At 28.9% G+C, this 15,503-nt stretch overlaps 1 protein-coding gene across 2 annotated transcripts in view; it reads left to right on the top strand.

Annotated features, from left to right (window-relative positions):
• The first annotated feature begins 3,178 nt into the window (after positions 1 to 3,178).
• The window catches only part of fus (epithelial splicing regulatory protein fusilli), a 305,162-nt gene continuing 292,837 nt past the window's right edge, over positions 3,179 to 15,503 (top strand). For both annotated transcript variants that reach the window (XR_012757154.1, XM_075371453.1), the window contains exon 1: positions 3,179 to 3,467. The gene's annotated coding sequence lies outside the window, so the exon portion shown is untranslated. The remainder of the gene's footprint in view (positions 3,468 to 15,503) is intronic.

Genomic DNA, 15,503 nt, shown 5'->3' on the forward strand with positions numbered 1-15,503 from the left:
TTATTGCGTTTCATTTTAATACTGAATCCAACTGAAATGGTTCATTTTATTTGCACACTCTGGGTAAAACTCTATCCACATTTTTCCTTTTTCTATATTTGCTATTAACCTAAAGAAAGTAGCAATTAAAATCCGTAAAGTAATCATACGAACTCAGCATACATTTTTTAGATAATTGTATTTGAAATAGGTCTTATTGTTAATTATTCTAATAAAATTCCGGAGCTTATTTGCATTTTTCAACGTTTTGTTAAAAGTTTCATCGAATTATTTTCTAAGATTTCAAATTTCTTAAAACTATTTTTTAAGTCAGAACGAATACAATTATAATTAAAAAAGTGTTAATGAGATGTTATAAGCTCACAAATTTGCTGTTATTTATAAATATTATGACCGATCATAATAAAAAACTAACCCGCATTTGAAGGTTCCGTACGGTACATGAAATTTTTAATTTCATAAACGTTTGGTACCATTAATCGTTCTGAAATAATATCATTACCGGTGACGATCTGTTTCATCCAGTAGAATTTAAAAAAAATAATCATTCTAATTATTCTTATTACTTTAAGGTTTATTTTCTTAGTTTTAAATATAGTTTCTCGGTCCTGTAGCGTATAATTTACTCGATATTGCGAAATTTTATTTTATTCTATGAACACTTTGTTCTGAAATTGCGAAAAATCCGTCTTATCTTTAACCGAATGTGATATAAATGGAAAACATACAGCCTTTATAGTATATACCTTTGCTTATATCTCCTTTAAGTATACAGGTTTCTTAGGAATATAGCTATCATTTTATCTAGAAACTGGAATTCTTACTGCTTTTTTGATAAAAGAACTTTTCTAGAGAAAAGTGAATATCATGTGTGATTAATTAGAATAATATAATTTTTATAAAATTAAATTTTTTGTTGAAATAGTCGTATGTAGTAATTACTTTTTTTTTAGATCGATTATGTAAACTTATTTTGCTATTTTATCAGTTTTAACATAAAAAATATGGATTGAAAAATCAGTCAATAGCTGTTCATTTGTTTATTTTGTTTCCTTCCGAGACAAATATACATTTTATACAGATTTCTGCCTATAATTTACTACAAAAGGGATGGGTTAATATTATTTACTGTTGGTATTAAGCACTATGAATCCGTCATAAAATTGTTAAAAACTTCAACATCATTGCTTTTTGCTCGCAAATTGTTTCAACAAACAACAATAAAATACTTTCTTTTCAGCGGTCTTATTCAAAAAAGTGTTTTTAAAATTGTAAATTACGAACAACAATTTGTTACTACGCGTAGATATTAGCTGTATTTCTCTGGTGTTTAATCCACGTTATTTCTATCGGTTTCAAACGGGAATATGGGTAACAACCTGCATTAATTTTTTCTTTAAATAACAAAGTAAATTGCTCTTTTATTTTGAAATCGAGAACGTTTCACACAGCCGATGTACAGATTACACGTTCTCCTGCATGAATGAAGCCTCTTGAAGGAAACGAAATATACATTACGCCGGTAAAGCCCATAATGGTAATATCAGTAGATTTCTTGTCTATTTTATAAAAAATTATGATGAAAAAAATTAATTCTCAAAACGACGCTTACGAGGAATTTCCTTAATGCAACGTAATCGTTTTATCTTGATTAATGAGAAATTGTACAATCTTGAGAGTCTCTATTGTTAAGCTAAATTCTACTAGAAAAGATAGAGCTAAGTTCTATTGAAATCGCAAACCAAAAAACATTAATGCTTCTGTTGCTGAAGGCTGCCTGAACATAACTGTAAAAGTTTTAATATAAATAAAAACCTACGTTAAATTAAACATTTTGGTTCGGTTTATCTGAAATTCTATCTTATAAAATGTTCTAAGTTATGCGTAGCTTATATTATACAATCTTAAATGCAAATATATTAAAATATGACTTAAAAAATTAAAAAAAAAAAAAATGTGTAGGCAGGCAACGTTTGGAATATGTAAAACAAATTGTTAGGGATGTGGGATGTAAGAGGTATACCGAAAGGAATCTTGGAGAGCTGCATCAAACCAGTCAAATGACTGAAGACAAAAAAAAAATTAGAAATCTTATTAGTAGAAAAGCCTGAGGGGTTTTGACCGTGGGCTAATTTTTTATTTTAAATAAATTGATTTTTCCTGTTGAAAAATAACGCCATTATCTTTTTGACCCGTACTTAGTTGACTGAAAATTACTTAAATTTCATTTATGAATCTCAATAAAAAAATAAAAAAAGAGCCTGAATTAAATTATACCGTTAATAGCTAGCTGCAATTTCAAATTAAAGAAATGATTCGCTTCACTATTTTTAAGTTCCTGTAATTTTTTCGGTCATTTCGGCGCAGATGAATATGTGAACCATTTGTATACCTGAGCTCGTAGTTTGAACCCATAAGAACGTGAAATTACCTCCGTTTTAAAGAACTGTGGATTTTGTCAATCATTGTTTGGGTTCCCAACGACGCACTCTTTTGATTTCTTGGGTTTTTATTTTATTAAAATGAAGGACGGTTAATTATAACATTTCTACACCAGTATAACGTTGTAGTTTTCAGAATAAATAAATTCAAAAAATGTCTTTGTGAAAGTAAAACAGAAAATTAAATTCGCGTTTTGTACGATCTTTTTCCAGATATGGACATGAAAAGTTTTTCTGGAAGAACATTTGACAATTAGCACAACAGAACACTTACTTATAAGTAAGTGTATTTGAAGGTTAATATTAAGGTTGAAAAATAAATATTGGGAGAATTTCAATTTCCAAAAATTCCAGTTTTAATTTTTTTTATTAAAAATAAAATACCTACCGTTTCACCTGATAATTACCCGTATTTAAACTCTATTCAACGTTTATTAGTTGAAAAACTTTAATCTAACTCTGTGACAAGAATTGTCATTAATTTAAAAAATACGAGCTCATTCACATGAGCCCTTTTCATACAAGCACAACAAACTTACGCGCACTCCCATTCTCATCGATATAACACATTAGCAAAAAGGTTAAACTAAAAAAAAATCAAGAATCACTAGTAAAATGATAGAGATTCGTTGACGTCATGATAATAATAGGTCGGTAGAAGGGAGAAGGGAAAGTGGAGTATCTTACCGGTATACAGTACACCAACATCTTTGCATTTACCTGTCTGCAGTGGAATTACATGGTTGCTTGCTTTCGGCAGTTTTAACTGCACTAGTAAAGGTTAAATATATTCGAATGATATCGGTGCTAATATTTTAATGAATTTAAGAACCGTACTATCGTAATTTTACATCGCGAATTAAAGTAATAGTCGTAATCTTAATTCTAAGTTACATCGTTGCTTAGTTGTTGATAGACCGCATGATATTTTGTTCTTATAAGCGACAAGAGTGGTGTGACTACTTGGTTAAACGTGTGTTGATATTTCAGCGTAGGAATTATTTTTAACTTACAGGAATCTTTGAGGTTGGTAATTCAATATCGTTATATTTCTTATAAGTAGTATTAATTCACGTCATTTAAGCCTTAGGTTTTACTATTTACATCGTGTGAAGAAGTCGACTGAATGTCGTTACAGCAGTGAGGAATTTCGGAATTTTATGACTAACGTTAAAAACGAATTTCACTTGCAAAAATATAAGTTAACTTACATTTCTGTAACTTCAACTGCGATATCTAAAATCATTTGTAAAGTTTTCACCTATTTTGTAGTCATCGTTTTCTTTAATAATTTAATGTCATATCGGACTTTCTAACCTTACCTCGGCAATCTCCTCGTATAGTTTCCTTCAGTTTATATAAAGTAATAAACCTTTCACTCAAGTAGGATTTTGATCGTTCATTTATCGTATTAAAATAATCAACTTATTTCGAGTCGGCGACTTTTGAAAGAATTTTTGACTGAATTTGTTTTAATGTTTTATATAAGACGAAGTCGCATTCTTAATGGTAAAATCTTAATAACTTTTACACAAAGTGTTTTTTTATTGAACTCTGTTAAATTTTTTTTTTCATGAAATAATAAACTTTATTTATTTCCTATCTGTTATAGATATACTTGTAAATAACTATTGATAAATTTGACCTTCAAATTTATTGCACTTCTGGAATTTTGGTTGTTTAATTAAATTTAAGTTGTTTATTGCATTAAATTTTTATTAGTTATAGTAAAATGTTTTAAACTTTTCTGATTTTACCAGTTTAAGATTAATAAAACATTTAGTTTATTTTTTCTACTTTTCACAATATTTAAAATGTTTTATTTATTATACTGTACAAATTAATAATTACATTTTATGCTTCCATTTATATATTTTAATTTTCCAAACCCGAATGAAATGCTTATATATTTTACAATTTGAAATATTTATATATATATATATATATATATATATATTTGTAGAATAATATTAATAATAAAAACATTTCTCAATACAGAGAAAATTAAGATTATTATAATACGTGTAGTATGTTTATAATAAGTAAACAGAAACATTTTTTTTTTTTTAATATACAAAGTTTATTTTTTCCTTTATTTAATTAATTAAAATAAATGTTAAGCGTTACTATTATTTTTAAGATTTTTCATTACTGACTCCTAATTAGCCAAAGAATCGAATTATCTTGAGTAGATTATGTATTTAATTTCATAAATTTTTATTTAATCTTAAACTGAGATTTTAATAATCTCAGTATTATTCATATTCTTCAGTTGTTAAGTAACACCGGGTATTTGTAGGCATTTAATAAAGTGCTTACAGAAGTTTTACTTTTTATTAAAAATCAACTTTTAAAATTTCATTCGCTTACAATTATGTATTACTTCAATTACTACAATTATATATTACTAGTTTTTGTATTATTTACTTATTAATTAACGGACAAGAGAATAAAATAGTTTATCTATATATGAATCGTTGGAAAGAAGTTTCTAGAAAATTTTTGTGTCGATTTTAATTGTTAGTTTAATAAGGCTATATTGTAGACAACAATTAGCAGCTTTAGTTTTTCATAAACACTCATTATGTTTTTCTATGGCGATTGAATTCCTATGTATATAAATCGCTGAAAAGGTTAACATCCGTAGTTTTTTGGATCGAAATATTTACTTCAGTACGTCCTCCCTTATAAACCGAAAGTACACACTAAATTTTATACTAATTATCCATATTACGTCTAGAGCATTTGGATCAAATTATCCATACGCCTTGTTAATAACTATTCTCGCTAACTGATGGGTGACCGATCACTGAGGCCGATTTTAAGGGACTTATCTTAAATACCAACAATAGAGCCGGTTTTTCTTAACATATATTTTTCTTTTTCCTACGATTTAGTTTTTAAAACAAAAAACTAGTATTATTGTTTGTTTTGTTGTTTTTTTTTTTCAAATGACACGGTTATCTTTTACATTAATATTTTTAAATAAAATTTTCCGAAACTGTATTTTTAAAGTTGATAATGGATATTTCTGTATTATCAGCTATTGTTTGGAATTTATGAAGCCGTAAAAAAGTTTCAGTAAAAATAATCTTGGTGACCCGCTTACATTTAATTTAATAATTATAACCAACTGAAAAAATGCGGTAAATAAAAGCATCTTCCCGAATAAAATAATATTGCAGATTGAAGGAATGGACATAATTACGTGTTTCTTATTTAATAAGTTTTCTATTTGTTTTAGTTAACATTATCGGTTAATCGGTACATCCAGTTATCCAGTTATTATTAATTGAATTCATGTATAAAAAAGTATGCCGGTCGCTCCTTGTGAGTTTAAAGATGGTATAAAAAAAAGTATAAAAAAGTAATTAATATGTTCGTCCTTATCAGTTCTCCGTTGGGGATTATTGTTTTTATTATTATGAAGTTTATTTTCTTTTGAAGTAAATTAACTTCGCTTTAAAGTGAGATCACTTTTTTACAATAGTATTAAGAATCGAGATATTATTTATTATTAATATTATACTGAGATATTATTAATTATATTTATATTGAGTTATTAATATTAATGACTAAAAGTGATATATATGTTATATTAATTGATCGTCCAGATAAATTTTGTGCATGGTTTAAGTTGGTGGTCGGCTGCTTCAATAGTTGATGGTTAAAAAAAGCCAGACACGAAGAACATTTCTAAATTTATTTATTTATTGTGTTGATTTCGTGATTTTTGTTTTTATTGAGTAGACTAATAATTATAATCGTTTTTGTATTTTTAGAAATTTTATTACTTAAATACCTTGTAAATCAAAACTAGAAACTAATTTCACGTAGAAATACAAATTAAAATTATACATGTTAGCCCCTACGACCGTTCTGTTGACTTTATTTGATATCTGTAATTAAGTTTTGTTGTAATCTTAAAATACGAAGTAATGATGTGTCCCGGTTTTAATTTTAATTATATGCGGAGGACATTTTTTTGTTTTACCTTTCGAGAAAACTTCCCCAAAAGATTTAGCGAAAGATATCCTTTTTGTCGCTTAAAATAACTGTCGTAAAATATAATTACCCAAGATAATATATTTTTAATTTATTTACGATCAAATTAGAAAAAGTTATCAGTTGTCCTGTTAATTTGTGAGTAAAACTGTTTACAGGTGTATTTAAAACTAAAAAACGGCAATTTTTGTAGTTCAAAATCGTTGGTTTTAACATTCTTTAAACTTTCTAATACCTGTTGTCAAATACTCAGATATGCATGCACTTAGTTCACGGATCATTTCTTGCGTGAACCTAATTAATTCGTTTGTGATAATCTTAGGAACCTGTATTTAATTTTTACATTCCGATTTAATCATACGTTGTAAATTCAGCCTACGTTTTCCTTACGGTTTAAGCCTGATTTCGTCTTTTCTTACATTGGATACGTTAATTACTGGTTTTGGCAGTATTTCGGTCGTGTAGATACTTCTAGTGAAATATTCAAACGGTTAATAATCGAAGATAATCTAGGAAAATCTTGAAACTTTACTTTTTCGTAGATTAGTAAACCGGAATATGTTGTCAAATCGAATTGTACATTCTATACGGTAGATTTTCCTGAAAGTGAAAAAAGTTTTTTTTTTTACAAAGAAAGAAAGTACTGTAATGTTAACTGAAAATTTTTGACGGCAACTCGAATATTTTCTGCGTTTTTAAGTATTCCTAGATTTAGTAAAAATAAGTTTTCAAAACTTTTTGTTCTTTTTCGGTAAATATTTTTGTCCTTTGAAAAAATTTGAACTAACAAACCATTTAAACAAAATGAAGTGAAAGCTCTTCTGTCGGCAATAAATATCCGTTTTCTTTTTCTCTAATAAATACTATAAATATTTTAAATAAAAATAACATTTTTTCCTTACCTTATTTTATATCAGATAGGCCTGTTAGTCTTATTTTTAAAACAATAATGAAATTAAATTCACCCCTGCGTATGTGTAAAAAATAAGAAGAATGAACAATCATAATTTAATTTAATATTTACATGCTGGTCTTCGGAAGTTAGAAATGACATAATCAGATCTTTTTGTTTTAATTAACAATTACTAATAAAGAAAATTTGGGAAATTCATTATGTTTAGGTTGTAATTTCCGTTTAAGTTTTCATACTTCAGTTCTATAACAATTACGGGAATGATTTTTAAAATATATTACAATTATTTAATGTTCGTTCAGACACTTTTTTTTATCGTAAAAAGGTAGGGTTATTCCTTATAAATGTTCCCGTTAAAACTGTACATGATCATATCATAGTTTCGAATTCTACAAAAAAAAACTTTTTATCTCTGTACGAAGTATTAAGTTCTTAAATTATTCAGTTACTTTTGATTTCAAGCAGTTCGAGAGCAGGCACCACTGGGTGAATATACTGATTACTGTGATAAAATATCTGAGATAACAATTAAGTTTGTAGTAAATAATAATCATAGTATAGCCGAAAATTTACTTTTGCGGTTTTTTATTCTCGGGATCTTACCGGATCATTAATTTCAATCCGTTCTACTGACGATTTTTATTGTACAACATTCCCAAACAACGTAAATAGAAATAGAATAGTTAATGAATATTTAAGGTGTAAAAACACAAAATGTGTATGAACACGTATTTCATTAAAATATAACCGTATGAAATTTAGAATCCTTTCAGTTTTTAGTAAAGTTCAATCGGAATAATTCTTGACACAGTATTTTATAATTGTGTGGTCGTAATTTCCATTCTTTTTAACTTCATAAAGATTTTTATCTTGCTCTGAGATTTTGGGTTCTTAGCTACTGCGTTGTTCCGACCTTACATGGCAAGATAAGGCTAAAGTGTAATATGGTAATTATTCGTGTACTTCGGTAAATTATAATTTTCATTCCTGTTTGTTTGTTCTGTCTACTCCAGCCAAAGATAAATATTCTTCATTAAGATCTTATAATTTTTGTTTTCTTTTTACACTCTTTTATTTTGTGTTGTTTACGGAATAAAATTGTAATAAATTTTCTGCATCGGTTTATCTATCGATGAGGTAGACATCCGATTTCCAGTTAACCAGCCCTTAATTCGAATAGGTTAAGGTTCTGAAAGCGCCAACATAAATTTGAAAATTAACATTCGAAACGCTACTGAATAATTGGTAACCGATTGAACATCATAGGCTTATTTTATTTGTACGTTATACATTCGCATGTTTTCATTAGGTTTTTAATATGGTAATTTTCTTACGTAGTTTATTTTTTTATTATATTATAATGTATTAATTTACATATAATTTCTGATTTAATAATATCTTAAAGTAATATCTTAAATTATGGGAAGAATGGATTTTCCTTATTTCTTTTGTGTCGACAACATAAATAAAAAAGTTTTTCTTTAAATAATATAATAGAAGGTTACATATAATTTTGCCCAGGTTTCATGTAATGTAGACCCATATCTTTTAATTTCAAGAATTTAATTTTTTACAAATTTACATTTAATTAACCTAAAACAGATTTACCGTTCATTTTTCGACACGTAAAAATGACTTTTCTTTACAAAAAAAATAATAATAAACGTTTCTAAATGCATTCGACAACAGATAATCTTTTAGTAACGAATCGGATTTTATGTTTAAATCAACTAATCCCTGAGGAAGGGGTTGTCGATGCGTAATTTCAGTTATCTCTAAAAATCATTTTTCTTTAGTTAAATGTCAAAGAATATTCAGATTGGATTTAATAAATGTTGTAAAGAATATCTGAACTGTGACTAAATAATCGTCTAAATTAAATTTAAATTTATTGTGAAATCGTTTAATTATTATACACATAACTACGATCTCGGTATGATATTCTTCTTATGGTAGATTTCTTATGATATTGTCCATAAGAAAGTAGTTTGATACATCAGTCTATTCAATACTTAAGGTAAGATTTGTTTCCATTTTCTGGTTATTTTGTCAGTGGGCATTGCGCATATCTTTTATACCTGAATTAATCTAATCCTATCAAAGTACTATTATGTAGTTTACGTAAAAAGAGTTAACCCGATTAAAAAGAATAGATTTCGTTGATTAATATTTTTGAAATGAGCTTCTACGGTTAAGTTTTCTTTTAATTAAAACATTTCAAAAACTTTTTAATGGTTTTTTGTTTTTTTTTTTATAGTTTATTTAAGTTCCTTTATGTTAGTTTACTACGGTTGATTATAATATTTTGAAAACCATAACAAAACTATCTTCTGAACGCAGTGAAGTTGTAGTTGACCAAGGGAAGTATATACCCACCGGGTTGGTCTAGTGGTCTTCCCAAATCAGCTGATTTGGAAGTCGAGAGTTCCAGCGTTCAAGTTCTAGTAAAGTCAGTTTGTTTTACACGGATTTGAATACTAGAACGTGGATACCGGTGTTCTTTAGTGGTTGGGTTTCAATTAACCACACATCTCAGGAACGGTCGAACTGAGACTGTGCAAGACTACACTTCATTTACACTCATACATATTATCATCCTCATTCATCCTCTGAAGTATTATCTGAAAGGTAATTACCGGAGGCTAAACAGGGAAAAAGAAAAGAGAAGGGAAGCATATGGCCGGCCTCCGTGGCGCGAGTGGTAGCGTCTAGGCCTTTCATCCAGAGGTCTCGGGTTCGAATCTCGGTCAGGCATGCATTTTCACATGCTCCAAAAATTGTCATTGATCTCATCCTCTGAAGTAATACGTAACGGTAGTCCCGGAAGTTAAAAGAAAGGAAGTATATGATTATTTTGGCATTTCACGTTTATTATTTTATATTTTCCTCTTTTTTCGGACAATAGAGTCTATGGTTAATAAATATCCCGATTTTCTGTATGCATCTTGCACGAAACAGAAACAATGGTCGTAAAAACCTTCGGTTTATCAGGAGAAAACTACCTGACCGTTAAGCCTGCGGATCGGTTTTCAGAAAGAGGAAGTCCAACCCCTCCATCAGTTTTATATTTATTTCCATATTTTCTTTCCCGGTTTTTTTGCACAGGGTAGAATACAAAACTATCATTTCTTTTAATTTAAATTTATCTAATTCGAAGTTTATACGAAATTAGTAAACTTTTCATAAATGTTGCTTATGAATGTTATTTTATTATTTAGCGTACTAGAATTCTTTTGAATTTACATAAAATAAAATTGTGCTGATAAACAATTAAGGTTGGTACTGGGTGTGTGTTCTAAAACGCAACCCAAGCAAAATTGTTTTTAGAAAAGTTAATACAATAATTTCGGATGAAGAGTTCGGTAGCACTATGTATTGTTTTATAATCAGATGATATAATTTTCTATTATTTTTCGTGAACAGGTAGTTATTTTTGTTTATCTGTATTTTTTTTTTTTATTTAGAAGAAATGGTTTTGAACACGGAAGAAAGGATTTTTATTGTAGAAAGTTATTTAACAGCTAAATATTTTGTTTTGTGCCGAGAAGTTTTTAAATTGCAGTTCCCGGGTAAGAACGTACCAAATAAATCTTCAATTCATCGTTTGATAAAGAAATATAGAGGGACTGGTACTGTTTGCAGTTAGTCACATAGCCGGAAACATTCAGTACTTAATGACGAAATATTGGAAGATGTTAGGGTAAGCTTTTTAAACTCGCCTAACAAATCATTACGAAAACTTTCGCAAACAGAAAAGAATACCTCTGTATAGTGCCTTAAAGCTAGTCGGTTATTTAACTTAAAGCCATACCGAATTCATGTGTCAGATGAATTAAACCCAGTTGATTATGCTGCTTGGCTGCGATACTGTCACTGGATTTAAACAGTTCATTCGGAAGAGCATTAAAGAGTTGGATAATGTATTTTTTACAGATGAAGCTCGGTTTCGTTTGAGTGGTTACGTTAACTGTCGCATGATCGCTACTTGGAACACCAACAATCCTCATATCATCCGTTCACGACCTCACTGAAAAATGTTACTCGACAAGAGCAACAGCGGACCTTTTGAGAAATTTCTTCGGTGAAAGAGTAATATCATCTAGCTTATGTTCAGCTAGGTCACCTGATCTTTCTCCTGAAGAAATTTTTTTCTCTGGGGATATCTAATAGGTTGCGTATTTGAAAATAATCTACTCACCAATGAAAAACTGAAAGCCAACATAACTCAAGAATTACGAGAATTTGGAAGAGGTAAGCTTCAAAAGGTTGCGCGGAATATGAAAAAGAGGGAAGGTGAAAATGGTGGAAATTTCCAACGTTTGTTATAAGAAAATTTGATCTCAATATTGTTATGCAAAAATCATTTTTATATTTATAACTAATCACATTAGATAGAGTGCATTATTTTTCTTTAAATTGGGTTGCTTTTGCGGGGGTTGCGTTTTAAAACAAACACTGTATTTAAACGGTAAACAGCTTTTTTTATAGTTCAACGTCATTACTAATGTTTATTAACTAACTGTGTTTGTCTGTAATTTCGAACAATAATAATAATAAGCTTAACTGTATAGATTTGTAATGCATTATAAAAAAGTCAATTGTATTTTGAATCGTTGCAAAAGACCGATTACAAAATTATGTCCTCATGTTTAAACATTTTTAATGTGTTCGTTAGTTATCGTTGTTTTTTCTCGTTCTAAGAAGTAAAGACACAATCTTGAATTTATGTTTTTTTAGGTAATTTATAACAAAATTATCTTAACCAATTATCTAAACGATCTACTGAATCGTTGTAATATCTATTATAAAATCTTGTCGACTTAAAAATACTTTTTTTAGTAGTTTTTTCGTAATATTTCCTGAAGAGGAAAAATATTATTTGAAGTTTTATCCTAATCAATTTTGGTTTTACCTTTAATGAATTTTTATTATTCATTGCTAACAAAAATAAACTCTTGTCTACACTTTTTTTTTTTCTACTTGCGACTGTTATTGTTTTCGTGCTGTTAATTTTTACCTATTGAAGGAGCCAGAACCTTCTGTATTGAACATAATAGAAGAAAAACCGCTCAAAAATAATCGGATCCAAATTTTCGTTTACTTCGATACTTTTATTACAAACTTTCAGTGGTTTATCGAACACTTAATTTGTTGCAAAAGAAGGTGGAATAACTGTCTTGAACATCGGTTTCGAATGCTCAACCGTAGTAATTCCATTGAACATTGATCCAAGAATTATAGGTTCGAATCTTTGAACGGTAAATATTTATGACCTGTGAAATGAGTTTACAATTCACCCACCTACGAATCGTTACTAATCTTTACGCATACTGCTACGTATAAATTTAGATATGCTTATTTTGATCTAAAAGGTGTAGGATTTTTGTGGTTATATACACGTTAGTGTTTTAACTGCATTTCTTTTTCTAAAAAAATAAAATTGCACAGGACGATTTTATAATAATTTATATGTCCTTACACTATTACCCTTAAAAAATTCAATAATAGTTAACATTTTTCAGGTGGGAACGAAGCAAGACGACAGTGTTTAAAAGTAATGTACGGTACTGTGATAACGTTTGATAAGAGCCGTCTTATCAAAAGTGCCTAGCTTAGTCTAGTAGTACCTACTTTCTGAGTTTATTAAATACAGTTATCTGGTTTAATTGATATTTAGTAGAGCAGTCTTTTGCAATAATTAAGTGTCGTTTAACTTATTTAAAAATTGTAACATTTCCTATTTATAAATTTTTCTTGTACCGATTGTTATTATTAGAATCGGTTTTATTTTAACAAGTTACGTTTTATATACTTAAATCGGTCGAATGATTCATGTTCTTAATTCTATAGTTTAATTCATTACACGGTTTTCTGTTATTTTTCTTTAAAGTTAAGTGTAGTTTTTAACGAGTTTTCTGAAAGGCACAGGCATTCATCGCATATATTTGTAAATCTCAAAGTATCATTAAATTAATTTTTTGAAATTGCTATTTATTTTTCTACTCGACACTGATATTTTATCGCTTCCTAAAAATTTAGAAAAATCCTATTGTATACATTTTTTAACGAACTGATAAAACGCATTTATACTATTACGATCTCGTATTACGGTGAGCGCTAGTTTTTCCGTTATTCTTCGTTCTGATAAAGTGATATAATTTCTAATTTTACTTCGAAACCTTAAACGGTATCGAACAATTTACACTGTACTACGATGTACATTTAATAAATTTCCTGAGATTTAATCTAATAAAGTAATTTGTTGCACATTTTATATACGTCAAAATCATTTTAAATAATTTTATTTACTCGATAACGGTTTGAATAATAATAGCGTAAAACAGGATTTGATTACAAGAAGGGGTAACTTATTCCTTAACTGTCTTCTTACAGCTTATCCCGTGAAAAGCAGATGAGGTAAAGAAATACTAATTTTAATTGCTTTATTTCCGAGTAATGATTTACTCGTTGAAATCTATCGGATAGGTATATTTACTTGAAGACTTAGGACTGAATGTCTCTTATATTTCAGTGAGTTTGGTGAGTTTACGTACTGTCTCACATTCGGCTCGAATAGAATAGAAAACACATTTGATTCATCCACATTTGATTTAGTATGCCCGCGTGCTAACTGTTCTTGAACACGGTTAAACCTTTTTAAAATGATTTTGAATCCGGCTCGGAGCGTTTAAAAGTTGTTATCTGATAGTTAAATCTCCAGCCATCCTGATGTTAAAAAGTTCATCGTTTTGACTGATATAGAACGTTAAGGTGATCGGGCAGATAGACACATCAGATCTTTTTTTACCAGACGTTCTATCTGTCTGATTCCTGACCACTCCATGGAGTTGAGATTTATAACTTTAACTTATAATTTAGTCCGAGTATTAAAGCACATTTAATATACTTATATATATTTCTCGATTCATTGAATTGTTACCAATATATAATTAATCTCAATGAAATTCTTACTTCTGTAATCAATGACGAAGAGGAAAATGTTACTCAGAAAATTCTCGCGTTTGTGGTAAAAATACATGAAAAAATTCTTCATCATTGTCACGTTTGCAAGATACGACCCCATGTTCGTATGTAATATTCTTTTTTTCTTGTGCCTAACATTTTCAAGACCAAAGAAAAAACAAAAGTTAAAATTATTTCATAAATATTTATCCTAGTAATAAAAGGTACAATCTGCATTAGTAAAACAGTGGGTAATAATATTTAATACTGGCCGGAGAGGTTTAACACATTCTTACATAAATCAAGACAAAAATACAAAATTAACGTTTTATGGAAGTGAGGTAATCTTGTACACCCGACACTACCGGTTATTCCTCACCAGATAATGCCAGAATCTACGGCTTTCGAATTTATGTTGCTGCAAAATTATTCATTCTTTAATAAACATGTTCGATTAATGTATTCCGATTTTTTTCACGTGTAAACTGAGACATACATATCATAGGTTATTGATCCCTGTTCTAAAAGGCTGTCCAGATGAAAGTTAAAAGTATCTTACCAAAGGACTCGACTTTTCAGTTAATAGTTTACTGTCTTTAAGACTTGTATATTTTTTCTGTCACACTACACAATCAACTACCTTCCTCTGTTCAACTTTCACACACACACGCGCACCACAAAATGTTCTCGTCTTAAATAAGAAAAAAATCGTATTGTAATCGGGAAAAATTTCGGTTTTCAGATTTCAACAGAAATATCAATTTTGACCATCCCTGGATCCTTTTTGATTAGTTTCGGCGTGGCGTCTGCACGTATACACGTACGTATGTCGCATAACTCAAAAACGATTAACCTTAGAATGTTGAAATTTTGCATTTTGGACTGTTGTAACATTTAATTGTGTACCTTCCCTTTTGATTGCAATCGGCTGAACCAAAAGTGTTCAAAAAAGCCCAAAATCCCAAAGAATTTGGATTTTGAACTTTTTCTTAACTGCAGTAACAAGTTCTCATTGAGCGCTTTTCAACGATTTTTCATAAGTGGTACTTATTTTCATTAGTTCTAGATTTATAGCCAAATAAACTTTTAATTAATGAAATATTTGGATCTTACAAGGGAATGAACATCGGTTTTAATTCGACTTCACCTACTTTTTTTTAATTTCAATATATTGATTTATT

Source organism: Lycorma delicatula, chromosome 1 (genome assembly GCF_047948215.1).
Source record: "Lycorma delicatula isolate Av1 chromosome 1, ASM4794821v1, whole genome shotgun sequence".
NCBI lineage: Eukaryota > Metazoa > Arthropoda > Insecta > Hemiptera > Fulgoridae > Lycorma > Lycorma delicatula.